Raw genomic sequence first — 27924 nt, forward strand, 5'->3', positions numbered from 1 at the left:
TTCGCAGATGTACTCAGAGATAGGCCACCCTCCTTTCCCTAGCACTCCCTTCCCTTCTAGCACAGGGCATGGCACGCAGCAATTCCTTGCTGCCTAGCTAGGGTAGCACTTCAATATTCACTCCGGGCCATGCTTTTAGTACAGGTGCAGTTCTGCTGCTTTTCATCGAGGGGTCTGTATTTTCGTTGTTGAGAAGTTAGATTGGCGGTAGTCAGCTGTCTTTTCCAGACATATCCCAGTTCCACATGTCTGTCACAGGCATTCTTGCGTTGGGGGCTTGTGGTTACATACGGTTACTTTCATTTCAATCTCTTTGCTAGCTCATCCTACTGTTTATTTTTGGCCCCTTTTAGGCATACCGACCACGTGACCCCGGCACACCTCAGGTCAATTTCCCCGTTTCCCCTCAGACCTTTCCTTAGCACGATTACCTGAGACTCTGAGTACAAGTGTAAGGCTGACCGCAGTTCAGCCTGTATTTGTAGGAGGAGTCGGGAGGTATTTAAACCCACCCTCCTTCCTCGCGACGGTTTCTTGTGTCCCACCCATCCCATTTTTTCTTACTATTTCTTCTTTCACTTCTACTTGGGTATGCCCCCTTTTATGCATACCGACCACGTGACCCCGGCACACCTCAGGTCAATTTCCCTGTTTCCCCTCAGACCTTTCCCTAGCACGATTACCTGAGACCCTGAGTACAAATATATATGTGTGTATATATATATATATATATATATATGTGTGTGTGTGTATATATATAATATATATATATATATATATATATATATATATATATATATATATATATACATATACACACACACACACAAAGTATATATATCACACACACACATATATAGCAAAATGAAGGTACAGTATATATCTCTAGAATGCATCTCCCATCACTTACATGTATAAATATTGTCCCCATTTCTTTTTTCTTGTTCCTTTTATTGGGATGAGGGATGATTTCTGTGCCTACAATCTCCTAATATGTAAATCCAGCTCTGTGGGGAAATTCATTAAACAGGATTATAGCAGAGACTGCAATCAGAATCAATACAGCCTGTTGGGAGGAACCAGAGGGGTGAACTTTCACCTCTCACCTCCTGTTCCTGGTAGGGCCTAGTCTGTGGAGTGTGGAAGGCTGGAACCATGCTGGAGAGAACTCTCTGTATCGGGTAAGTGTCTTTTATCAAATAACATTAGAATTGTGAAAGGTTGGTGTATGAGTTAAGTTTTATTTGTCTATTCCCTGATAAATAGTTCTCATTCTGTATCTTCCCAGTTACCATACAGCATGTGCACAGTGCTAAAAGGAAGATATATATATAGCTCCTCTTCCACAACATGTCACCATGCTGCACAGTGGAGAGCTGGCAGCCTTATGCCCCGTACACACGATGAGAATATCGTACGAAAAATGCCGCATTCGGAAAGATCTTTCGATAATCTAATCATTAGTACACGTCCGTCGTATCCGATTTAGGCTGGTCGTACGCAATTTGTAGAAGGAACAAGATTGAAAATTTTCCTCGGATGTGAACACAACGAACGATAAACGTATCAATGGTACGGTATCGTACGAAAAAAAAAATCGGGAGTAGAAGTGCGCATGATCGGGAAACGAAAGAACGACCCGGAAACAAACCCACATAAAGTAAACAAACAATTGCTGTTCTATTATTAATGGAAATAGAGACATGTTGTGAAGACAGTGTTGCACACTGTGCAGGAGATTGTGGGCATTATTCATAGGTGTAGTAGGTGATGTTATGTGTACTCCTGATGTTGTATATCACATAACATAGTGCGTTTTGAATTCTGCAGTACAGATGTGACATGAACATTGTGCAAGCATAAACTTGGTGCACAGCCAAAATCTAGTACACAAAACAACATTTTCAATCCTATTGTTATTTGTCAATTGTCACTCTTGTTCCTCTAAACATAAATACTCCCCTGTCTACATCTGCAGGATTGTGGGACTTTTAATATAATGTGACACTTTGACATATGGTGACTGACAGGCGGCTGCCACTGATAGGCACTAATAGATGGTCCTGATAGGTGGCACTCATGGGCACTGATAGATGGCACAGATTGCACTGATAGATGGCACTCTTGGGCACTGTTTGGTGGCTGTCACTGAAATGCCGAAAACAATTAAACGAGGAAAGGATTAGACATACTATGCAGCGACGCCCATTATGGTACACCCTGCACTTGGCAGGCATCAGTAGACATCTTGTTATACCCAGGCCAAAGTATATGGGCTGTGTGTGAAAAGATGTCCGCCGTTTGCTTGCTGCAGCTTGCTGCAGCCGAGTGCAGGGTATACCAAGATGGGCGTAGGAATGTTCAGCCGCTGACTTTGAACGCATTTGACAGTACCAATCGTGATGCCTCATACACCTCATACACCCCTGACAGTTTACCCTGTTCCCCTGCAAGCGAGGACTCGCCCTTTGTCCGCCTACTCAGCACAATGACTCCACCTTCCACTCTGTCCACCGACTCCGCCCATCCTCTCTGCCCACTGACTCCACTCGCCCACTCCTCCTTTACACTGGCCGGTGACCAGGTATGGGATAAAGCTCCGTGAGCACAGTGTGAGTAAAAGTACTTGTGCAAAAACTATTTATAAGGTCCCGATACCAATACTATTATTGTTATTGTGACAACCCTAGTCCTAATGGTCAAATTATCGATTGAGTGATCCCTTTTATAGGGAGACTCGATCGATGACGTCAGTACTACAGCCACACCCCCCTACAGTTGTAAACACATAGGTGTACTCCTACAGCGCCCCCTGTGGTTAACTCACAAACTGCAACTGTCATTTTCACAATAAACAATGCAATTTTAAATGAATACGTATCGGCCTAAACTGAGGGGAAAAAAATGTTATATATGTTTTCGGGGGGATATTTCTCATAGCAAAAATTAAAAAAAACAAAACATCTTTTTCTAAATTGTAGCTCTATTTTTGTTTATAGCACAAAAATGAACAAACCAAGAGGTGATCAAATACCAGCAAAATAAAGCTCTATTTGTGGGGTAAAAAAGGACGCCAATTTTATTTGGGAGCCACGTCACACGACCGCGCAATTGTCTGTTAAAGCAACGCAGTGCCGAATCGAAAAACAATTGCCAGGGCATTTATTGGCAAAATGGTCTGGGGCTTGAGTAGTTAATATCCCAAAATCATATAATTCTATATTAAGCACTCCAACAAACAAGTGAAATAATATAATTTTATTCATATTTTAACATTTATGCTTATTTTTTAATAATGTCAGGTGGTATGTAGAAGTGATAAATCGATTATTGAAATATAAAACAACTAGCATATGCAAAAAATGCCACACTATAAACCCCAAAAATTACAAAAAAATAATATATGAAAGCAAGATTGAAAACCACCAAAAAAAGAAAAACAGTCTTATAACTGTGTCACATTGTAGTCATGTGACCACTGGGAATATGGCATATCCCCGGATGACAGCTGTGAAGCTGGCCTTTCCCCAGCTGAGTAATGAGAAGCTGGCCTTTCCGCAGCCGAATAGTGTGAAACTGGCCTTTCACCTCCATAGTAATGGGAAGATGGCCTTTCCCCAGGGGGATAATGTGGTGTGGCTCGAGCCCACGTGCATGGTTGGGGGATTGGAGAAACTGAAGGTGTAGGTAGAAATGGTTGTTCTTCCTCCAAACGCGTTCTCTCTGTTAAACGCCCATTTACACCTCTGTGTAAGACCTGTAGCAGTAACGATTCGGCCAACTGTTTCTGCTCAGTGTTCATTTGTTTCAACTTATTTGACACGACAATGGCAAACCCATCATAGTCATCCGGTTTTCGGTTTAAGGCAGCAGCTGCTTGTGCTAAAAATTCGGATGTTCCATCAGAATTTTTTCTTTTCTTTGGCCTTGGTTCCGGTCTCGAACCAGCTGAAAAGCTTGCAGTGCTTGCTTCCAAGTTTTCCTGGATGGTATAAAAAAAATATTATTTAATATTATTGTGCACTCCTATATGACCTTGTAACATACATCAATAACCATATGTAGTTACCTGTGTCAAGTCCTCTCCGGAGGTTTCTAGATCCATATTCATAACATCGGATCCTGGTGAAGTCACAGAGGAAGATGGCAGAGTACTCACAGAAGCTCTTGCATCGACTTCTTCAGTGAGGAACAGCAAACTGTGATAATACCATAAACGTGGTTCATACACCTCATCCGTTCCTGCCCCTGACTTTTGTGAAGTGCGAATTTTATTGAGTTCTTTCTTAAAGACAGTTCGCAGGTTTGCAATTTTCTTACAAACATAATCCCTGGTAGGATTGGGACAGACTTCTTTGCATAATTCTATTAATTTGTCCAAAGCCTCCTGTCTCTTATTTCTGTTATAATACTCCTTTGATTTGACCATCCATAGGCATGGTAGATCTCTATACATGTCGATAAATTTTTCCAGAAAATCCGGCCTTGTAAATTTGTCAGCCATACCTGTTAAAAACAAAAAAATTGATCAGCTTTTAACAACAAACTTAAAATTATTAAACTACCACTACCACAATTTCATGATTTTTGAAGAATTCTATTAATCCTTAATTTATTATAAATAGGCTCCCATCGAGATATTTTTCTATATCTATATATATATATATATATATATATATATATATATTTAGGTTGCTTGAAAAAAATTGGCGCTGTATATTTACGTGTATACACACTTCTAAGTACACTATATATATATATATATATATATATATATATATATATATATATATATATATATATATATATATATATATATATATTCAGATACAGATATATCATAAAAATAATTATCTTTGATAGAAAGCCATGTATCACCAAATCGTTCTGTTCTAGAGATAACATTAGAAAAGCTAAATAATTGTAAAACCAGGGAACTTACCTATTATTTGATAAGATCGTTGGTAATGAAAGTTCGCTGATCCACTTCTGATAGATCTTAACGGCTGTGTCTAATCAGAATGATCCCTGTTTGCACCGATCACGAATTCTCAGAAAGAACGTTCTCAAAGGAAGACACTGTCCGTGTGCTCGTTGCTCCGCCCCTGATTCGCGCACCAGTTAACACGTCATCGAGAAGCGCCAACTGCGACATCACCCAACGAAGAAACACGAGGCAGCATGGCGGACGATGGTGGAAAGAAGAGTGCACAGAAAACGAACAAAAATCGCCAGAGGCTATTACAGATGGACACAGAAGAGCAGAGTCCAGCAGGAAAGAAAGCAAGTGCCATGTCAAGAGCAGAGATGGTAGATATGGTGTTCATGCTGGAGAAATATGATTACGATGGGAAGAGGAAAACCTATGAAAGGCCTAACACCAGGAAGGATATAATTTTAGAGGACATTATTGCTTTTCTGCTAAAAAAACATAATGTACAGTAGGTGAACCCGATTTTGTGTCAATCTCGCTCTCTTTCTCAGCGAGATTGAGCACCTACGAGCCCCATCGCGGGAGCCAGCGCCGAGCTGGCTTGCCGCGATGGATACAGAGCCGTCATAGAAGCGACGGGAGATCCGACTTGGATTCCCGCCAATTCTACACGTGTGCGGCGTTTGTTATGAATCCTGAAGGGGAAGTCCCCGCCGGATTTTAAATAAAAATCCGGCATGGGTCCCCCCTCAGGAGCATACCGGGCCCTTAGGTCTGTTATGGGTTGTAAGGAGAGCCCCCCTACGCCGGAAAAAACGGCGTAGGGGGTCCCCCTACAATCCATACCAGACCCGTATCCAAAGCACGCTACCCGGCCAGCCAGGAAGGGAGTGGGGACGAGCGAGCGCCCCCCCCCCTCCTGAGCCGTACCAGGCTGCATGCCCTCAACATGGGGGGGTTGGGTGCTCTGGGGCAGGGGGGCGCACTGCGGCCCCCCCCACCTCAGAGCACCCTGTCCCCATGTTGATGAGGACAGGGCCCCTTCCCGACAACCCTGGCCGTTGGTTGTCGGGGTATGCGGGCGGGAGGCTTATCGGAATCTGGGAGCCCCCTTTAATAAGGGGGCCCCCAGATACCGGCCCCCCACCCTAAGTGAATGAGTATGGGGTACATCGTACCCCTACCCATTCACCTGCAAGAAAAGTGGTAAAAACACAAATAAACCACACAGTGTATTAAAATATTTTATTTTTCTGCTCCGGAGGCCGCCCCCTGTCTTCTTTATTAGCTCTTTTACCAGGGGGGGCTTCTTCTTTGACGTCTTCGGGTGGGTGGGGGCCGCCGTCTGGTTCTCTTCCACCGCCGGGGGGGGTGGCTTTTAAAAAAGCCCCCACCCCCCCGGCGGGTTTCCTCCGGCGTCTTCGGCGGGGCTCTTCTTCTTCCGCTATCCCGACGGGTCTTCTCAACTCTCCGGGGTTCTCCTTCTGTCTTCGCCGCTCTCCGTTGTTGACTCGGCGCACCCCGGTTCTTCGTCTCGCTGTCCGGTGTCTTCTTCCGTGATGTACGTCTTCTCCTTCCGTGCTGTGATGAGTTCTTCTTCCGTGCTGTGACGTCATGTTCTTCACTTCTCTCCTTCTCCCGATGTTGCCACGCCGGTCCTCCTCGCTGAAATGACGGATGCGCGCCTTGCATCGGACCTATATAGGCCTCACAGTCCCATCATGCTCTGTACCTACCCATGTGATACCTACCACGTGGGTAGGTATCACATGGGTAGGTACAGAGCATGATGGGACTGTGAGGCCTATATAGGTCCGATGCAAGGCGCGCATCCGTCATTTCAGCGAGGAGGACCGGCGTGGCAACATCGGGAGAAGGAGAGAAGTGAAGAACATGACGTCACAGCACGGAAGAAGAACTCATCACAGCACGGAAGGAGAAGACGTACATCACGGAAGAAGACACCGGACAGCGAGACGAAGAACCGGGGTGCGCCGAGTCAACAACGGAGAGCGGCGAAGACAGAAGGAGAACCCCGGAGAGTTGAGAAGACCCGTCGGGATAGCGGAAGAAGAAGAGCCCCGCCGAAGACGCCGGAGGAAACCCGCCGGGGGGGTGGGGGCTTTTTTAAAAGCCACCCCCCCCCGGCGGTGGAAGAGAACCAGACGGCGGCCCCCACCCACCCGAAGACGTCAAAGAAGAAGCCCCCCCTGGTAAAAGAGCTAATAAAGAAGACAGGGGGCGGCCTCCGGAGCAGAAAAATAAAATATTTTAATACACTGTGTGGTTTATTTGTGTTTTTACCACTTTTCTTGCAGGTGAATGGGTAGGGGTACGATGTACCCCATACTCATTCACTTAGGGTGGGGGGCCGGTATCTGGGGGCCCCCTTATTAAAGGGGGCTCCCAGATTCCGATAAGCCTCCCGCCCGCATACCCCCGACAACCAACGGCCAGGGTTGTCGGGAAGGGGCCCTGTCCTCATCAACATGGGGACAGGGTGCTCTGAGGTGGGGGGGGCCGCAGTGCGCCCCCCTGCCCCAGAGCACCCAACCCCCCCATGTTGAGGGCATGCAGCCTGGTACGGCTCAGGAGGGGGGGGGGCGCTCGCTCGTCCCCACTCCCTTCCTGGCTGGCCGGGTAGCGTGCTTTGGATACGGGTCTGGTATGGATTGTAGGGGGACCCCCTACGCCGTTTTTTTCGGCGTAGGGGGGGCTCTCCTTACAACCCATAACAGACCTAAGGGCCCGGTATGCTCCTGAGGGGGGGACCCATGCCGGATTTTTATTTAAAATCCGGCGGGGACTTCCCCCTCAGGATTCATAACAAACGCCGCACACGTGTAGAATTGGCGGGAATCCAAGTCGGATCTCCCGTCGCTTCTATGACGCGCTTGCTGGGATGTGCTGTCACTATTCCAGTGAGTGTGAGATGTCGGCGAGATCTCGGCACCCTGTCGCCGAGTATCAGCGCGACGCTGTCGTGCTAAAAGCACAATATCACAAACACCTACTGTAAAACGTTCTAAAGACCAATTAAGGAAGCGCTGGTCCGACTTGAAGTTAAGAGAACACCAGCAATTTCACCAAATACAAGACACCCTGGCTAAAAGTAAGTTACTGTTTTTTCCAGGATCTAACCTACTTATGCAAAGTTGTATGTCATGATAAAATAGTTTTAAAAATATATGCCTTTCTATATTGCATTTTAAACAGCATTGATTTTGTTTTACAGGAAGAAAAATCAAGTTAGGAAAAAAAAAAAAAAAAAAAAAAAAGACTACATTTTCAAAAAGGCGAACATACAGAAGAGCAGGTTCAAACAACAACTCATCCAGGTATTTAAACACCGTAAAATTTGCCTGTTTTAAGATTTGTCCCCTTTTTTTTTTTATTCACTGTGATGTTTTTTAAGACATTTGTGCTGTTTGTTCAACCGTGCATGGCAAAGATTTTTTTTTGATGACCACAAACATTTTATGAAAATGATATTTCATTATCAAACTGTTTACCAGTTTATTCCCCCAAAAAATATTACATGACTGTCAATTTTATTATATTATTTAAATAATAAAGATAAATTTTAACAAAACAAAAACAAAAGTTCTGTGGTCAGTACATGTATAATGGTTTATATTTAAAAATCTGAAGAATGGGTTTTGTAAAAATGTATGTTTGGAGAACTAATACATATTCTTATATCTGCTCAGAACCTAATTTAAATGAAAGAACTGCTGCAGACGAAGATGTGGTGTTTTGTGAAGTAAGCAAGGGTTCATGTACTACTGTTGAAACAGCCTGCATTGTAGAGGAAGACAGTGGTCACCTGACTATGGACGAATCCTCATTACAGGATCTACCTGAACAAGGTATAGCAATTATTCTTTAGATATAGAATACTCAAAAAAAAAATATATGTTTACAAATAATAAATAGATTCCAATGTTTTTTTTATATTAACTCCTCTGCACCCTAGGGCCCCTGTCACACTGACCCCTTTCACACTACGGTGGGACGTGGGCTGCCGGTATCACATTTACACGGATGCTTGATTGGATCGTCTGCGACCTTGAATCAACCCCAGCTAATAGATACAAATTGATTGACACCCACAGTGTGTCTATGTAATAAAGCAGTTGTGAACCGCATAAACTTTTTTTATTTTTATTTTTCAAACCTGAAACGCCAAAGGCATAATCAGCTAGTATGCACTGCATACTGGCTGATTATGAAATACTTACCTCGGAACGATGTGGAGCAACATGTCATCTTGCTCTGTTGTGTCTTTCGGGTATCGCGGCTCCAGCGCTGTGATTGACAGCAGCGTCAATGACATCACTCCTGCGTGTTTGTTGTGCCAGATTTAAATTCGGCATGGTCCGTCGGGTGCCGGTCCTTTCGACGTGGATTCTCCCCTGCGCATGCGCCACTGCAATGAGCTGCGCATTGAGAGGGGAATATCTCATAACCCGCACATGTTAACATACATGGTAATACCAAAGTTTTTGTTCATTGTTTTTATTTATGGTTTCAGATGCGACGATATCTCCGATAAATGATCTGGAAATTGAAGAAGACCCAATTTTGAAAAAAACAGAAGATACCTTGAAATGCTCCCCACGTCTAGGTAATGTTCAATGAATAATTATTTTTTTATCATTATGATTTTTGCCTCAAGTGCACTAACATGCAAAGCCCACCATGTAAAGTCCACCAAATCAAAACACCCCCCCCCTCTCCCTTTCATATTTCACTTTTGCCATCTTGTGTTGGTCAATATCAGATACTCACTGACAAGGTACTGTTCTCCCTTTACAATGTCCCCACCTGCCCAGATTGCCAAACCTAAACTAGAAAAGAGATTTATTTTCCTTCGTTTGTAGTGATGAGAAGATCAATTTTTATTATTGTTGTATATTTCAGGAGATTTAGTGGACTCCTCTACAATCGGGAAAATGACTGCAGCATTATTGAAGTGCTGTGCTGATCTTCAAACAATCAGGGATTGTACTTCTTCAATGATTTCAAACATGGAATATGTTATCGATGTGTTAGCCAAAATTGGCCAAGACTTGTATTAGTTATGTTTATTATTTGTCCAAAAGTTTTAAAAAAATGTTGGTGTTTTTTTTTTAAGTTGAGTAGTACCACCATTTTTTTGTTTATACTTTTGCTGCACTTGATTATAAAGGGCCATACCAATTTTTTTTAATACTAAAGCACTTTTTTCATGCCGATAAGCGTTTGCTCTCGGTACAGGCATGGTTCCTGGAACTTGAGGAACAACAACATTCCCCAAAAATGTATACATATTTTTGACCTTTTTTTTATTTTTGTAATTATTCTTCATCTAAATACGCAACTTCTATTGCAGATGAGTGCATTCTTGCATTTTAGGAACACCAAAAGTACCAAAAAAAAAAATATTTTGTAACTATTTTTTGGGATTACTGATTTTCTTCCTACAGATACGCACCTTGTACTGCACATGAGTGCATTCTCGAATAATAGCAACACCACAAGTAGAAGAAAAAAGAATACTTGTTTTTCAATTATATATATTTTTTTTGGATTACTATATTCTACATGTAGAGACGCACCTTATACTCCACTTTAGTGCATTAGGGAAATATAGGAACAGCAAATGTACAAAAATAATACAAATTATTTTTTTTATATATATCTTCTATTGTAGGATTACTGTTTTCTACATGTAGATACGCACCTTCTACTGCACTTTAGTGTATTTTTGAATCGTAGGAACACCAAAAGTACCATCAAAATATAGTTTTGTTAACTATATTTTTTGGGGATTACTTTTTTTTCCCTACAGATACGCACCTTCTACTGCACATGAGTGCATTCTGGGATTATAGGAACACCAAAAGTACAAGAAAAAAGAATAGTTGTTTTTCAATTTTTTTTTTGTTTTGGATTACTGTTTTCTACATGTAGATACGCACCTTCTACTGCACTTTAGTGCATTTTTGAATCGTAGGAACACCAAAAGTACCATCAAAATATAGTTTTATTAACTATATTTTTTTGGGATTACTTTTTTTTTCCTACAGATACGCACCTTCTACTGCACATGAGTGCATTCTGGGATTATAGGAACACCAAAAGTACAAGAAAAAAGAATAGTTGTTTTTCTTTTTTTTTTTTGTTTTGGATTACTGTTTTCTACATGTAGATACGTACCTTCTACTACACTTTAGTGCATTTTGGAATCGTAGGAACACCAAAAGTACCATCAAAATATAGTTTTGTTAACTATATTTTTTTGGGATTACTTTTTTTTTCCTACAGATACGCACCTTCTACTGCACATGAGTGCATTCTGGGATTATAGGAACACCAAAAGTACAAGAAAAAAGAATAGTTGTTTTTCAATTTTTTTTTTGTTTTGGATTACTGTTTTCTACATGTAGATACGCACCTTCTACTGCACTTTAGTGCATTTTTGAATTGTAGGAACACCAAAAGTACCATCAAAATATAGTTTTGTTAACTATATTTTTTTGGGATTACTTTTTTTTTCCTACAGATACGCACCTTCTACTGCACATGAGTGCATTCTGAGATTATAGGAACACCAAAAGTACAATAAAAAAGAAAAGTTTTTTTAATTTTTTTTTTGGATTACTGTTTTCTACATGTAGATACAATTGTTGTACTTTTTTCTATTTTATAAGAAAAAAAAACGAATAATTATGTATCTATAAACCAAAGAGAGATATTGTTCTATTTGCATAATCATTGTTATATTTTTTTAAGATATGCACTACTGTTTTTATTCTTGTGCATTAAAACAAAATTTTATAGATATTTTGGCTCGTATCTCCTCTTATTTGACCGGTTTTTCAACTGTTGATTCTTTCGTTTTAATGCAATATCCGTGATTTGTTTAATGATGTTTTTTTAAAATAATAAAAAATTCTACTATGTGCTATCACAACATATGTGGTGGAAAATTGTAAATGTGAAAAAGGTTTACTATGCTCGTGTACAAGAACCAAGAGATCAGGACACCACTGGTGGAGGTTGAGCCCTGTGAGGGTTAAAGGTAATTAAGGTGTAGGTGGAAATAGATATGAGCTATAAACTGATTATAGGGTGGCAGTGTACATCATGTTGACACCTTGACTGTTCCCTTCAAATAAATAATAATTGTAATACCCTGTTTCCCCGAAAATAAAACCTACCCCTAAAATAAGACCTAGCGTAATTTTACAGGAGGATTGCAATATAAGCCCTACCCCGAAAATAAGCCCTAGTTTAAAATCCTATAACCCACGCTATTACATTAGTACACAATGTACAATGTGTGTGTTTCTGTAACATAAATGCAGGGAAGAGAGCTCCGGCAGGTCACAAAAGCGCAGAGCGGTGCTATAATGAAGGTATTTGGCACAATTATATTACAGAAATACACACATTGTACATTATATACTACAGTAATAGAGTGGATTACAAGATTTTACAAGCATTTTAACTAAGTTCACACTGAGGATTCCTAACAGGCAGGTCGAGAGAGGGGAAGAGAAGACAGCACATTACATGGTAAGACCTACCCCAAAAATAAGCCCTACTGTGTCTTTTGTTGCCAAAATTAATATAAGACCCGGGCTTATTTTCGGGGAAACACGGTATTAAGAGAGACACTGTTTAACTTGGTAGAAAAGTCGTTGCCACCATGCATGCACTTTCAATTAGTCCTTCAAATAGTATAACGTTTATTTAATTACAAGTAACGGTTTTCATATTCATTACTATAAACACAAAGGACCTTAACAATTTCTTATCAGATTCCAGATATACATATTTGTAATACATTCTTATAAAAGAAAACTCATTATTAGAAAAATGAAATGGGTAAAGCACACAGAAATATTGATGGTGAATGACATTATAATTCTAGATTTTCCTAGCTTGTGACGGAAAATATTGATTATATGAAGACAGGAGGCGAGTATCTTATGCATGATCTTTCTTTATTCATGCTCACAGCAGAAAACCAACTTTAGTGAAATGTTATAGAAAAAATGTTTCTTTAAAACTGAAAACCAGAAAGCTACACCCCCGGCAGCCCTCTAGGTGGGCCTGCCAATCACGAGGTAGTCCAGTCAGTATATAAAGGCCTGTCTCTTTAGGAACCTCCTCTTTCTTGAGGCGAACTGTAAACAAACCCGGATACCGACAACAGGCCGACATCTAAGCCTTGGAACTGGACCTCTGGAGCCGTAGACAGTCGACAGCCGGACATCTGGATGCAGTGGGAGCCCCCACCTCCGATCTGTGAGGACGAACGGTCCAAGTGTCGAAGAAAACAGGAAAAACGATCCCAACAGGAGATCAAACAGGACGCGCTGGAACAATCAGCCATCGAACTGGAAGATGCGTGGTTCAATAACCTGGAATAAATGAGAAATAATACCGTGAAAGGGACGGGTCGGGAGGGAAGATACTCGCCTCCTGTCTTCATATAATCAATATTTTCCGTCACAAGCTAGGAAAATCTAGAATTGTATATCAGACAGGAGGCTCATATCTTATGCAAGTTTAAAGCTATACCAAAGCATACATTAAAACCATGAGTCATAATTATAACACAGACATAGATACGTGTTCCTCCGGTCTGAAATAAAATTTACGGAATGTGGTCGCTGAAGACCAGTCTGCTGCTAGTAATAGGTCCGATAGGGAACCTCCCGAAGTGATGACTTTAGTAGCCATCGTCCCTCTGGAAGAGTGAGCGCCAAATAGGGTTGTGTCAATCCCTGCCATGTCCATGACAGAGCGTACCCACCTGGCCAACGTGGCCGAGGAAACTGGAAGGTGAGGTCTAACATAAGAAATAAGAAGTTGAGAAGAAAGTAAGGACCGTAATGGGGACGTCATAGACTCATAAGTTTGTAGGCAGCGAACCACACAAAGGTGTGGGTGTGATGGGAAGAAAGGGTAAAAGACCGATTGAAGTCCGGTCTTAGTACGACGTACGACCGAAAACTTCACCCCGTGAGGTGAGAACTGGCGTCTGGAAATGTCCAGAGCTCTGACTTCTGACACCCGTTTGATAGAAATCAGACATAAGAGGACAGTCAATTTGAAGGATAGTAATTTCAAGGACAGAGAGTCATTGTCGCCCCAGTCCGAGAACATGGAGAGAACTTTGGTCACGTCCCAAGTGTGTTGGTACTTGGGTCGTGGGGGCCGTTGGAACCTAACGCCCCTTAATAGGCGACACACCAAAGGATGCCTACCTACCGGTAGTGAGTCAACAGGAGAGTGGTAGGCTGAGATCGCTGATCGATATACATTGAGGGAATTGTAGGACTTTCCGGATCCATAGGATTCCGCTAGGTAGTTGACCACTAGGGGCACAGGTGCTTGAACGGGATCAACCTGTCGTTGATCACACCAACGAACCCAGAGTCGCCAGGCTGATTGGTATGCCGACCTAGTTCCGGGGGCCCAGGCCATGGTGAGGAGATTCCTAGCTGCTCCTGAAAGGACGCAGCCTGCAATGGGCACCCCGAGACCAACCACGCAAGGAGAGGAAGGGTGTGGTCCGCGAGTAGTGGATGCAGGTCCCCGTTCGGACCGGTGAGAAGGTGAGGGGAGTGAGGGAGGAGTCTGGGGAGATCCACCGTCATCCCAAGGAGGAGAGGGAACCACGGTTGTGTCGGCCACCACGGGGTGATTAGTACGGCCGACGCTCTCAGGTGTGTAATGTGAAGAAGAACCCTGAGGATTAGTGAGAAGGGGGGAAACGCATAATGCGTCCCTAGGGGCCAGGTCTGGCGAAGGGCGTCTACCGCCTGCGCCTCTGGATCTGGTCTCCAGCTGTAAAAATGTGGGAGTTGGCGGTTGAGGCGGGACGCGAAGAGGTCTAAGGTAAAGAGACCCCACAGGTGAGCGAGGGCTAGGAATACTGACTGATCCAGTCACCAATCGCTGGAATCGGACAGGTGACGGGAGTTCCAGTCCGCTACCATATTGGAGACGCCCGGAATATATTCCGCGATCGGAATGATGTTGCGTTCCAGGCAGAAATGCCAGAAGTCCCTCGCGAGTTCCGCTAGGATCTTGGATTTGGAGCCCCCCAGCCGATTGACGTATTGGACAGCGGAGACGTTGTCCATGCGAAGTAATATACAACAGTTGGACGCGTGAGGTAGTAGACTCCTGACGGCAAAGAAGGCCGCCAAGAGCTCTAACGCGTTGATGTGAAGTAGTGATTCCTCCACGGACCACGTTCCTCCTGTGGAGGATGAACCGCACCGAGCGCCCCAGCCATGGCGGCTGGCATCCGACTCCAGAATGAAGTCCGGGTTGGAGCTGAATATGGTCTTGCCGTTCCATTCTACGGCATGACGAAGCCACCATCGAAGCTCCCCTATGGCTTCCACGTCCAGATGGACCTCGTCCGCATAGCGGAGCCCCTGGCGGAGATGAAGGGCTTTGAGCCTCTGAAGGGCTCTGTAATGAAGGGGGGCAGGGAAGATGGCTTGGATCGACGCTGCCAATAGACCGACGAGGCGTGCCAGTCCGCGTAAGGACACCCTCTGCTTGTTGAGCACGAGGCTGATCTCCTTGCGTATGGTCAATAGCTTGGCTTTGGGTAGACGAAGGACCGCTAGGTTGGTGTCTACCAGGAACCCTAAAAATTCCATCTCCTGAGATGGGGTAAGGACCGACTTTTCGTGGTTTACGAGAAAACCCAGGTCTTGAAGTAGGGTAACTGTCCAGGATGCATGGACCTTTGCTTGGCGGGGGGAGCGTGCCATTATGAGTATGTCGTCTAGGTAGACGATCAACCTCACACCTCTGCTCCGTAGGGATGCTATCACAGGTTTTAGTAATTTGGTAAAACACCATGGAGCTGAGGAGAGACCGAAGGGGAGACAAGTGAACTGCCATACTCTGTCCCTCCACAGGAAGCGGAGCAAGTGCTGGGAGGATGGATGGATGGGAACCGTAAGGTAGGCGTCCTTCAAGTCCACCTTGACTAACCAATCTTCGGGGCGTAAGAGGTCTCTTAGGCAGTGAATGCCCTCCATCTTGAAATGACGGTAGACGACATGTTGGTTGAGGTTCCTCAAGTTTATGACTGGTCGGAAACCTCCGCCCTTTTTTCTGACTAGAGAAAAGGTTGCTGAGGAAACCGGGGGAATTTGGATCCACTTCTATTACAGCTAGTTTGGACTGGAGATTCTGTAATTCGTTGTCCATCAGGTTGGCGTTTGGGATAGAAAACCGAATGGGGTGAGGGGTTCGGTCCATCACTGGAAGGGCATATAATTCTATTTGGTAGCCCGCCACAGTATTGAGTATCCACGAATCTGCCGTAATCGCAGACCAGGCGTGGATAAAATGTCTCAACCTTCCCCCTACAGGCATGTGGGAAAAATGCAGAGGTATCGTACTCACTGGAAGATGGTCTGGAAAGGGGATAGCCTCTAGCTCCTCGGCCTCTCCATGGATGTCCCCGGGGGGGGAAAAAGGGTGCTGGTTGTGCAACCGGTACAGAGTAGGGCGGTGGAGTCTGGTACTGCACGGGAGCCCTTTGGTATGGCCTGGAAGAGGAGAAACGGCCGGCAGAGCGGCCTCTATATCTGCCGGCCTTGTGAAAAACTCTATTGTTAGTTTTCTTAAGAGACGTCTGGGCCTTGTCCAGACTGGAATAGAGCCCTAACATCTTGTTTATGTCCTTTATTAAGGAATCTCCGAACAGCATGCCGTCGGCTGATGGCCCTGGTTCAGATTCGGCCAGATGGGAAAGCTGGGGATCAAGTCTCATGAGTATTGAGCGTCGACGCTCCATGGAGCATGCAGTGTTTGCTGAGCCCAGGAGACACACCGCTCTTTGGGCCCATCCCCTAAGTTGGGACAAATCGACAGGTTGTCCAGAGGCGGAAGCCTGTTCACTGAAGATTTAGAATCTTTGTGACGGGGCCAAATAGGTCTAAGACCCTGTCCTGAATCATTTTGAAGGACCTCTCTATCCCCTTTTTTGAATATTTCCCACTCTTAGTGAGGTATTTCAAGAGTATGGGATCCACTTCAGGAGTGCTCACTACTTTTTTGGTAATACAAGGGCGGGGGCATTACGCACGTAGCTTATTTCTGTTGGTCTTGTCGACCGACCTCCGAGCCCAGTATTCAATGTATTGAGCCACCTCGGGCAGGGGTGTCCAATCACCGGATCTGGGGTGACTAATGGCTTCGGGGTCAAAAAATGGCTCCCCATGGGAGTCCAATAAAACCTCACCCTGGGGTACAGGGTTGGTGCCGTTCTTAGACGACAAGTGCCCACTGTCCTCATAATCCTCATCATCCTCGTCTTCTCCAGACTCATAGGCGTCGGACGCCTCGGACTCCGCGGACGACTCAGGAGAGGAGTCCACAAAGGAGTCCGGTTTTGTCCGCCTGGCAGATCGTTGCCTCTGTAAATTTATCTCCCCGAGGCCCGGGGGTCGTACAGAGTCTGGGAGAACAGTGGGTCGACAGTCCTGGGATGGTACTGTCTGGGGCATGATTAGTACTTCCCCTGCCGGGGAGTCGTGGGCCACGTCAATGTGGCGGCGTTTCTGAGGCGCCTTACCCTTTTTTATGATTGGTATGCCGGTGTCAGCAGTTCCGGACATATGGGGTATAGGTGGGGCAGATACCACCGAGGCCATGGCAGCCTGAACTGATTGTTTGATCAGTTCCTGAATCTGTGCTGCAGACATAACTACAGATGTGTCCTGTGAAGGCTCTAATAGCCCTATCGGCATGTCCATAATGGCGAGATCTCTGCCTTCTGCCATTGTGAAACTGTTTGCAGGCAATGTGTATTGGCAATGAGAATGCAGAAAAACACTATAGATGCTGTTAGGGAGTAGACTGCAGCGCTAGACTAAGGGAGGGCTAGGGATGCTGAACAAAACTAGTATGTATATGCACATACAATGAGAGTGCAGTAGCACTATGTTGATTAGTAATGCAATGCAGCGCCAAATTAAGGGAGACTAGGGAATGTGAGGGAATAAATTCCCAGAAACTAATAGGTACCGTAGGGTCCGTGCTCCGTTCTCCTCTCCGCTCGCTCACACACTGACTGAGCGTGACGGAGGAGCGGAGCACGGGGGAGGAGGGCGTAGTCTCGCGAGAACTCCAGTCCTGACGAGATAGGACGAGGAGTCGCGACACGCCCCCCTCTGTAAGAGCGCGCTGAGGGAAACGAAAAAGGCGCGAATGAGCGGCAAGTGAAGGCGCAAGAAAATGGCGCCGAGGTCTCGCGATGTTTGGCGAAACCACGTGGCTGAATGTGAGAGAGCTCGGGACTGGTCAGAGCGTCGGAAGGATGCGTGCTGACCGGAGCCCCATCGGAAAACACAGTAAAAATATCATTAATGATAAGATAAAGTAAGGAAAAAAGGGAAAGGTACAAACGGATTCTGTAAGGAGAGAAAATAAGCAAAAAGGGGGAGAAATACCCAGCGCCCCGAGGGGGGGGGCGGATTAACAGGAATCCAGAAAAGAATGTATATAACAATACTGAATCAAAGTAATGATAATATATATAACCTATAGAATTCTATGTAATGTACTTATCTGAGTTCTGATCTGTGAGCAGAAATAAAGAGGAGGTTCCTAAAGAGACAGGCCTTTATATACTGACTGGACTACCTCGTGATTGGCAGGCCCACCTAGAGGGCTGCCGGGGGTGTAGCTTTCTGGTTTTCAGTTTTAAAGAAACATTTTTTCTATAACATTTCACTAAAGTTGGTTTTCTGCTGTGAGCATGAATAAAGAAAGATCATGCATAAGATATGAGCCTCCTGTCTGATATATAATTAACTAAATATCTGACTGCCATGACACTACCCCAATCCCATTGAAATAGTTCATGTAATCCACTCGGCATTGCCTTGCAGACAACGTAGGTAGTCGTGGATGACCACTGGACAACGATGTAAGGACTTCTGAGCTTTCTTGTACTCCAAAGCTTGGCCCTGCCATTGTCTCAGTATCCCTCGATGATTGGGTACTGTAAGCAGTAGAATGGGTACGCAAATAATGGTGTAGTACACAACAACACAGAACAATGGTATCTATTTTTGACATTGCTATATTGATGCTTGTTAAAAAGATTCGGAATCGGTTCGCGAGAATACCAAAAGCGTTTTCAACTACACGACGTGCAATTGACAATCGGTAATTATAGATTCTTTGTTCCGGTGTAAGGTTGCGCATGGGGAATGGTTTCATGACGTTGTCACTCAAAGCAAACGCATCATCTGCGACGAATACAAAGTTCATATTTTCAAACGTGTGATCGCGTGTGGGCAGGTTTAGAGTTCCATTTTGGAGACGATGATAGAACTCCGTCTGCTGGATTACACTGCCATCTGAGTTCCGCCCATTTTTTCCAATATCTAGATAAAGAAAATTATACTTGGCATCCACTACTGCCAACATTATGATGCTGTAGAAACCTTTATAATTAAAATAATAAGAACCAGAATTTGATGGGGGAACAATTCGTACATGTTTTCCATCAATAGCTCCTCCACAATTGGGGAAATTCCACACATCTTTAAATGCATTTGCAATATCCATCCACTCCGATGGGTTGCTTGGAAACTGTAACATAAAAAAAAGGTTTTAATATATTTAGTTATTTCATAGTATTTCTTATTTCATACTACATAGTACTGTGATAACTGTATAAAGAAGACTTTAGAGGACGGGGCAGTAGGTGAACAGACACAGGAATGAAAAATGGGGGGGGCGAGGGGTGGGTGGTCCTTTTCGCTTTATTGTCACCTTTCAATATGTTGCATGAAGGTGAACAAATTCGTTTTTTAAAAGCCCTTTACAATAGAAAGACCAAACTAAATATCAATCATTATGTGGGAGCATAGGCATGATAGACATATTTTGTGTATAATAATTTACCTTCACATAATCTTTCTGTAATACATCGATGAGGGCTTGGCAGGTTTCCGGGATTATTCTCCCAAGTGCTTGAGGGGAAATTCCAGTTGAGAATTTTAGGTCTTGGAGACCTCTCCCGGTTGCCACATACCTCAATGTGGCAATTAGCCTCTGTTCAGGACTTATTGGCTGGCGCATAACAGTGGTTTGTTTTTCAATCGACTGTTTTACCATCTGCAATAAGGCTTGGAAGCAGTTATCATCCATTCTCAGGTAATTATGGAAGTCGTCCGGATTATTTTCTTGCAATTCTCTGAGCAAGCTCATATGAGAATAGCTCTCTCGTCTCTGCAGCCATTGTTTGGACCATGTGCTTCTCTTCTTCTTTTTTTTTTTTTTTAAATCATTTTGGATGGCCATGACGTCTACCATGATCAGGGGCAGTGTTTGGTTTTGCAGGTAAAAGTCCATTGTTTTCAAGAACAATCGTACAATCACGATGAATCGTCGCCCGAACGATTATACGTCTATATCCCTCGATCTCCTCGCAACTCCTCAACGGAAGGGCGTGGCCTGCAGAAGGTCATGTTCTGACATCAGATCCTCTCCACGCCGACGAACGTTCATACGCACAGAGGACGTTATGGTATATCGTACGGTATTTTTCGGATGCAAAATACGCTGCCGATTCGATTTTACCTGCGCAGACGGGAGAACTTTCGTACGATATTCTTTTCATGAGTACGGGGAGGTCGATTCGATTATAGACATGCATGCGATTACATTTCAAAGAACGTTCGTACGATAATCGTATCGTGTGTACGGGGCATAGGCCTGGGGAGCAAGTCCAGTCAAGGTGCCCATGGATCAGGTAAAACAGTCTAAGGTTTTACATTATCACAAAGGTGGGGGAGGGGCAGGGAGGCAAATGTGGCCCTCCATGGCCCCTGGGGGATTGTACCATCATGGCCTCCAGTAACTAAAGTGCAAACAAGTCCCTGTATGAATCCCTCAGAGCTGAGGACCTGACCCCCCTCACAACTAGTGAAGGACTACAAGTCCAAGCATTAACACCTGAGATCCAAGGATGTGACCCCCTCCCCCAATTAATGATGGAGTACAAGTCCCAGCATGAACCCCTGAGATCTAAGGATTTGACCCCTTTAGATCTCACGGATTAATGCTGTGACCTGTAGTTCTTCACTAGCAGTGGCGGCTGGTGCTCCATTTTTTTGGGGGGGGGGGCGCAAACAAAACCCCAGCCACCCCCCCCCCCCCCCCCGCCAATGTCACTCGCAGACAATGGGACCTGCAGACAGATAGACAGATATTCCGATAGATAGATAATTGGATAGACAGACAGATAGATAAAGAGAGAGAGAGACATAGATACAGAGATAGATACAGAGATAGATAGATACAGAGATAGATACAGAGATAGATACAGAGATAGATAGATACAGAGGTAGATAATTAGATAGATAGATACGGAGATAGATAATTAGATAGATAGATAGATACAGAGATAGATAGATAGATAGATAGATAGATAATTAGATAGATAGATACAGAGATAGATAATTAGATAGTTACAGAGATAGATAGATACAGAGATAGATACAGAGATAGATAGATACAGAGGTAGATAATTAGATAGATAGATACGGAGATAGATAATTAGATAGATAGATAGATACAGAGATAGATAGATAGATAGATAGATAGATAATTAGATAGATAGATACAGAGATAGATAATTAGATAGTTACAGAGATAGATAGATACAGAGATAGATAGATAGATAGATACAGAGATAGATAGATAATTAGATAGATGCAGAGATAGATAGATAGATAGATAATTTGATAGATAGATAGATAGATAGATAATTAGATAGATAGATAGATACAGAGATAGATACAGAGATAGATAGATAGATAGATAGATAGATAGATAGATAGATAGATAGATAGATAGATAGATAATTAGATAGATAATTAGATAGATACATAGATAGATACATACATAGATAGATAGATAATTAGATAGATAGATAATTAGATAGATACATAGATAGATAGATATATAGATAGATAGATAGATACAGAGATAGATAGATAATTAGATAGATACAGAGATAGATAGATAGATAAATAGATAGATAGATAGATAGATACAGAGATAGATAGATAATTAGATAGATACAGAGATAGATAGATAGATAAATAGATAGATAGATAGATAGATACAGAGATAGATAGATACAGAGATAGATAATTAGATAGATACAGAGATAGATAGATAATTAGATAGATACAGAGATAGATAGATAATTAGATAGATACAGAGATAGATAGATAATTAGATAGATACAGAGATAGATAGATAATTAGATAGATACAGAGATATATAGATAATTAGATAGATACAGAGATATATAGATAGATAGATAGATAATTCGATAGATAGATAGATAATTAGATAGATAGATAGATAGATACAGAGCTAGATAATTAGATAGATACAGAGATAGATAATTAGATAGATACAGAGATAGATAGATACAGAGATAGATAGATACAGAGATAGATAGATAATTAGATAGATAATTAGATAGATAGATAATTAGATAGATACAGAGATAGATATATAGATAGATACAGAGATAGATAGATAGATACAGAGATAGATAGATACAGAGATAGATAGATAGATAATTAGATAGATACAGAGATAGATAGATAGATAGATATATAGATAGATAGATAGATACAGAGATAGATAGATACAGAGATAGATACACACAGAGATAGATACAGAGATAGATAGATACACACTGAATAGATAGACACATTAGATAGAAAAATAGACAGACACATAAGATAGATAGATAGATATATACAGAGATAGATATAGATAGATAGACACATAGATAGATATATAAATACATAGATAGATAGATACAGAGATAGATACAGAGATAGATAGATACACACAGAGATAGATAGATACATAGATAGATAAGACACATAGATACATACATACATACATAGATAGATACATACATAGATAGATACACACAGAGATAGATAGATACACAGAGAGAGAGCGAGGGGGGACAGATAGACACACAGAGATAAGTGATCTGTTAAGCACAGCTGCAGGATGCAGTATTCAGAGCCCTCACACAGACAGGAGATGTGTAAGGCTCCGATTGCTGGGCGAAGCACGGCACACTCCCCCTCCCTCCTGTCCACACTCAGTCCGATCACAGTACAGGCTGAGCATACAACACAATGTGCTGCTGGACATGGATGGGGTGGACAGGACAGACAATGAGACAAATAAAGTATTTTAATAAGTTTCCTACCTTAGATTCCACCTGGAGCCAAAACCAATAGTAACACTGCCCATTTCCTTTGGCAGAGAGGAAGCAGCAGGACCCAATTAGAGTGGAGACTGTGGAGACACTGGAGAGTGATTGGCTCGTGGCGCACAGGACATAGCCACAGAGCTTAAAAAAAACTGCAAATGAAGCTATAGCAGCGCACTGTGACCGGCGCCCACTATGGACGGGCCGCCACTGTTTACTAGTGGGGAGGGGGTTTGTGACACATCCTGAACACTGAGGGGTTCATGCTGGGACCTGTTGCCCTTCGCTTTGGGGGTTACATCCTCAAGTCCCAGCATGAACCACTGAGATCTAAGAATGTGGCCTCTTATATCCCACGGGTTCATGCTGTGACCTGTAGTCCTTCACTAGTTGGGGGTGCGATACATCCTCAGCTGAGGGGTTCATGCTGTGACCTGTAGTCCTTCATTAGCTGAGGGGTTCATGCTGTGACCTGTAGTCCTTCACTAGTTGAGGGTGCATACATCCTTAGCTGAGGGGTTCATGCTGTGACCTGTAGTCCTTCACTAGTTGGGGGTGCGATACATCCTCAGCTGAGGGTTCATGCTGTGGCCTGTAGTCCTTCATTAGTTGGGGGTGCGATACATCCTCAGCTGAGGGGTTCATGCTGTGACCTGTAGTCCTTCATTAGTTGGGAATGCATACATCCTCAGCTGAGAGGTTCATGCTGTGACCTGTAGTCCTTCATTAGTTGGGGGTGCATACATCCTCAGCTGAGGGGTTCATGCTGTGACCTGTAGTCCTTCATTAGTTGGGGGTGCATACATCCTCAGCTGAGGGGTTCATGCTGTGACCTGTAGTCCTTCATTAGTTGGGGATGCATACATCCTCAGCTGGGGGGTTCATGCTGTGACCTATAGTCCTTCACTAGTTGGGGGTGCATACATCCTCAGCTGAGGGGTTCATGCTGTGACCTGTAGTCCTTCATTAGTTGGGAGTGCATACATCCTCAGCTGAGGGGTTCATGCTGTGACCTGTAGTCCTTCATTAGTTGGGGATGCATACATCCTCAGCTGGGGGGTTCATGCTGTGACCTATAGTCCTTCACTAGTTGGGGGTGCATACATCCTCAGCTGAGGGGTTCATGCTGTGACCTGTAGTCCTTCACTAGTTGGGGGGTGCATACATCCTCAGCTGAGGGGTTCATGCTGTGACCTGTAGTCCTTCACTAGTTGGGGGTGCATACATCCTCAGCTGAGGGGTTCATGCTGTGACCTGTAGTCCTTCACTAGTTGGGGGTGCGATACATCCTCAGCTGAGAGGTTCATGCTGTGACCTGTAGTCCTTCATTAGTTGGGGGTGCAATACATCCTCAGCTGAGGGGTTCATGCTGGGACCTGTAGTCCTTCATTAGTTGGGGGTGCAAACATCCTCAGCTGAGGGGTTCATGCTGTGACCTGTAGTCCTTCACTAGTTGAAGGGACGGAGACACGTCCTCAGCTCTGAGGGGTTTAAGCTGGGACAGTGGAACCTGTAGTCCCTCACTAGGGGAGGGGGGCAGGGGTATGAGACACATTCTGAGTTTTGAGGGGTTCATGCTGGGACCTTTAGTCCTTCACTTTTGGGGTGTCACATCCCCAAAAGTAAAGGACTGCAATTCACAGCATGACCCCTGGCTGGCATCTAAGGATGTGACCACCTCTGCTGCCAGCTCATGCTCCCATGACATACATGGTTCACTGCTCCCGACCTCATCTCAGGCAGGTTGACTCTGGAGAGGTGCTCCTGGCACAGTCAGTGACAGTTCCCTTCCATTAGGCAGGCTCCGAGGTGCATGCCGTCGCGCAGGAGAAGATGGGTGGAGTCAAACAGTAGTAGGCGCCACGTGGAGGAGGCAGAAGATCCTCCTCCGCTCTGAATGCTGCGGCCTCAGCCTCTTATTTCTCCTCGGGATCGCAACGTCATTGGTTGCTAGAAACCAGACAGCAGGTGATCCTAGCAACCAGTGCAGACAAGAGGCCAGCAGTGGAACAGATGGATCTTGGCCGGCTGGGTGACTCTGTAAGCAAAGCTATGTCACACAGAGAGAGACAACGCTCCACATTTCCCTACACAGAGCGAGACCCCGCTCCACATTGCCTGCACAAAGAGAGACCCTGCTTCACATTTCCCTGAAAAGAGAGAGAGACTGCTCCAAATTGTCCTCACAGGGAGACCACTCCTCAAGAAAATCGCTTGCCTTGTACACACCACTATTGTTTTTTTCTGCTCAACCCAGTAAGTTGAATGGAAAAAAAAACAGACAGCTCCAGTTGGAGCTGCTGTACTAAGGATCTGATATTAGTACAGCAATCTCCCCTGCTGCTCTTTTGTGTTCTGACGGGGACTGCCCCCTGCCAGTTCACTCAGGTCAGTGCTCACAGCCAGCAATGATTGGAAAAAAGACAGGCTGGCTGTATTTAAGTCAATCGATAGATCAACTTCAGTGCAGCCAGCTTGTCCATACATAGATAGAAATTCAACTGGTTTAGCAGAAATGTTGATTTGTCTATGGTGGCTTACGTCCGTATGTCTCTGTGTTTAACCAAATCCTCAAATCGTCTGTAAAGTGCTCTACTTGGGTGTAGAAATTCACTCCGAACTCCACCCTATTTCCATAGCCTCAGGGTATATAGCTCACACCTCCCCCCCGCATGCGATCACCAGATTTACAACCCCCCCCAGCCAGCAGCGCGGGACTAACAACTCTATGTTGCTCCAAAGCACTAGGCATCCAATAGGATCGCCATATGCTTTGGCCAATCAGGAAACTGGTCTCACCACCTGCCTCCTGATTGGCGAGGAAGAACGTTATTGTTAAAATAGCTAAAATTCACTCACTATGGTCACACAATTGGGTGGGGTCAGGTTGCACTCTCTGCACCCCAAGTCTACCCTATTTTGAAGCCTAATAGAGCCTCTGTCTAGTCAGGTGCTAAAAAGAAGAAACCCCCCCCCCCCCATTGAAATCCATGCACCCGGCATCCTGAAAGGGGTCAGGCGCATGGATGGGTGATGGCGGCAGGGATTCGGGGAGCGATACCCATTCGCCCACAATGCACAGGCTGTCACATTTGTATTGTTGCCCCATACAGGAGATCAGGGTCAAGTAACCTGTGGCCGACCATGTTGCTGCTTCCAGGAAAGGGTCCCCACCTTGCACAGCTGCAATGTCTTCCCAGCATCGAAAAGGGAAATAATTCTTCCCTCTCAGACTCCCTCCAACTTGTCCTTACCAATTCTTGATCCCCTCTCATTTCCCTCGATCTCCTTTGCAGCCTCCTGGTGTTCTCTACCTTCTCCCGGGCATGCTGCGGACTACAGTCCACTCATAGGCAATCACCATTTGGCCACTGGTACTCAAGACTGCATGTCCCATGATCCTCTCCTGCTAACTCCTCCCTCTCATTGGCTCTGGCAACAGCCAATGAGCAAAAAGCAGCCCGCCCTGATGCTGCATATGAGGTACTGATATTCTGTTTACATCCAGCTGCCCCAGAAGTAGCCTATCAGTTGACACCTAGCCTTTTTTTGTATTCTAACAGCCACTGGCCACTGTCAGAATACAGGAAAAAAAAAGAGCAGATAGCAGGGAAATCAATAGCCAGGTTGCTATTGACTATTTTAATTTGCAGTAGCCAATAGCTAGTTGGCTATTGCACCCGCCCACTGCCTGTTGTCAATTAGCAAAGGAGAGGATTTGACGGAGAACATTCTTCTTCAGGTCTTCCTCTGCCGATTGACAGCAGGCATTGGGAAGGGGGCGCAATAATCAGCCTAATGTTGGCTACTATAATTTGAAACGGCCAATGGCAGTCTGGCTATGGTTCCCCCACTACCTGCTGTTTACATTCAACTGCCATCAAATGAATTGTGCAGAAGGAGATTAGCGGTGTCTGTGTGTATGGGGGGGGGGGGGGGGGGGTGGAAAGCTGAATATTTTTTTTTGTGATTCTGACAGATGGGCCGCCAGCCGCTGTCAAAGCACCTGACAAAGACACTGTCAACTGGTGAATGGAAAACCGGAATAAGCACTTGGAAGAAGAAAACCAACAACTGAGACAACTAATTGTTACAGGCAAGTCAATATACCTACCTCTCAGCTAGGTAGTTACATTTCTGAAAGCCAGGCAGGTGGAAAATAGACAAATTTGACCAATCATTTGCCCTTTCATAATACAGTGTTTTAAGGCAGAGTTGGGCAACCTTAGTGAGGTGGAGATCTACCTGAACAACATGGGACAAGTCAAAGATCACAGGGCACAGTGTCCTCCAATGTTGCCTCCTCACACCTGATTTAAACCTATAATTGCCGTACTACCGCACTGCAATCATGTGCCTTTCACTGCAATCACTGGTGTAAACATTTTGCCTCCTCACCACCTTGCATAATTTTTCAGAGGAGCATTGTATACCGCACTTGTGAATGAGCCCTTAGTTGCATTTGGCAAGAGCACTTTAAGGTTCATTCACGTGTGAATTTGGGGGTGGTAAAACCCTGCCCCCAATCCCTACCCTCGTTAGCTGCTGAGGGGGGCAGGGTGCCATGGGAGGTGGATGCTTGAGAGTAAGGCCCCTTTCAGATTGGGGCGGGAGCCGCGGTGGCGGTATAACACCGCTAAAAATAGCGGCGCTATACCGCCGGGATTGCCGCGGGAATCGGCCGCTAGCG

Source organism: Rana temporaria, chromosome 1, assembly GCF_905171775.1.
Source record: "Rana temporaria chromosome 1, aRanTem1.1, whole genome shotgun sequence".
Lineage (NCBI taxonomy): Eukaryota > Metazoa > Chordata > Amphibia > Anura > Ranidae > Rana > Rana temporaria.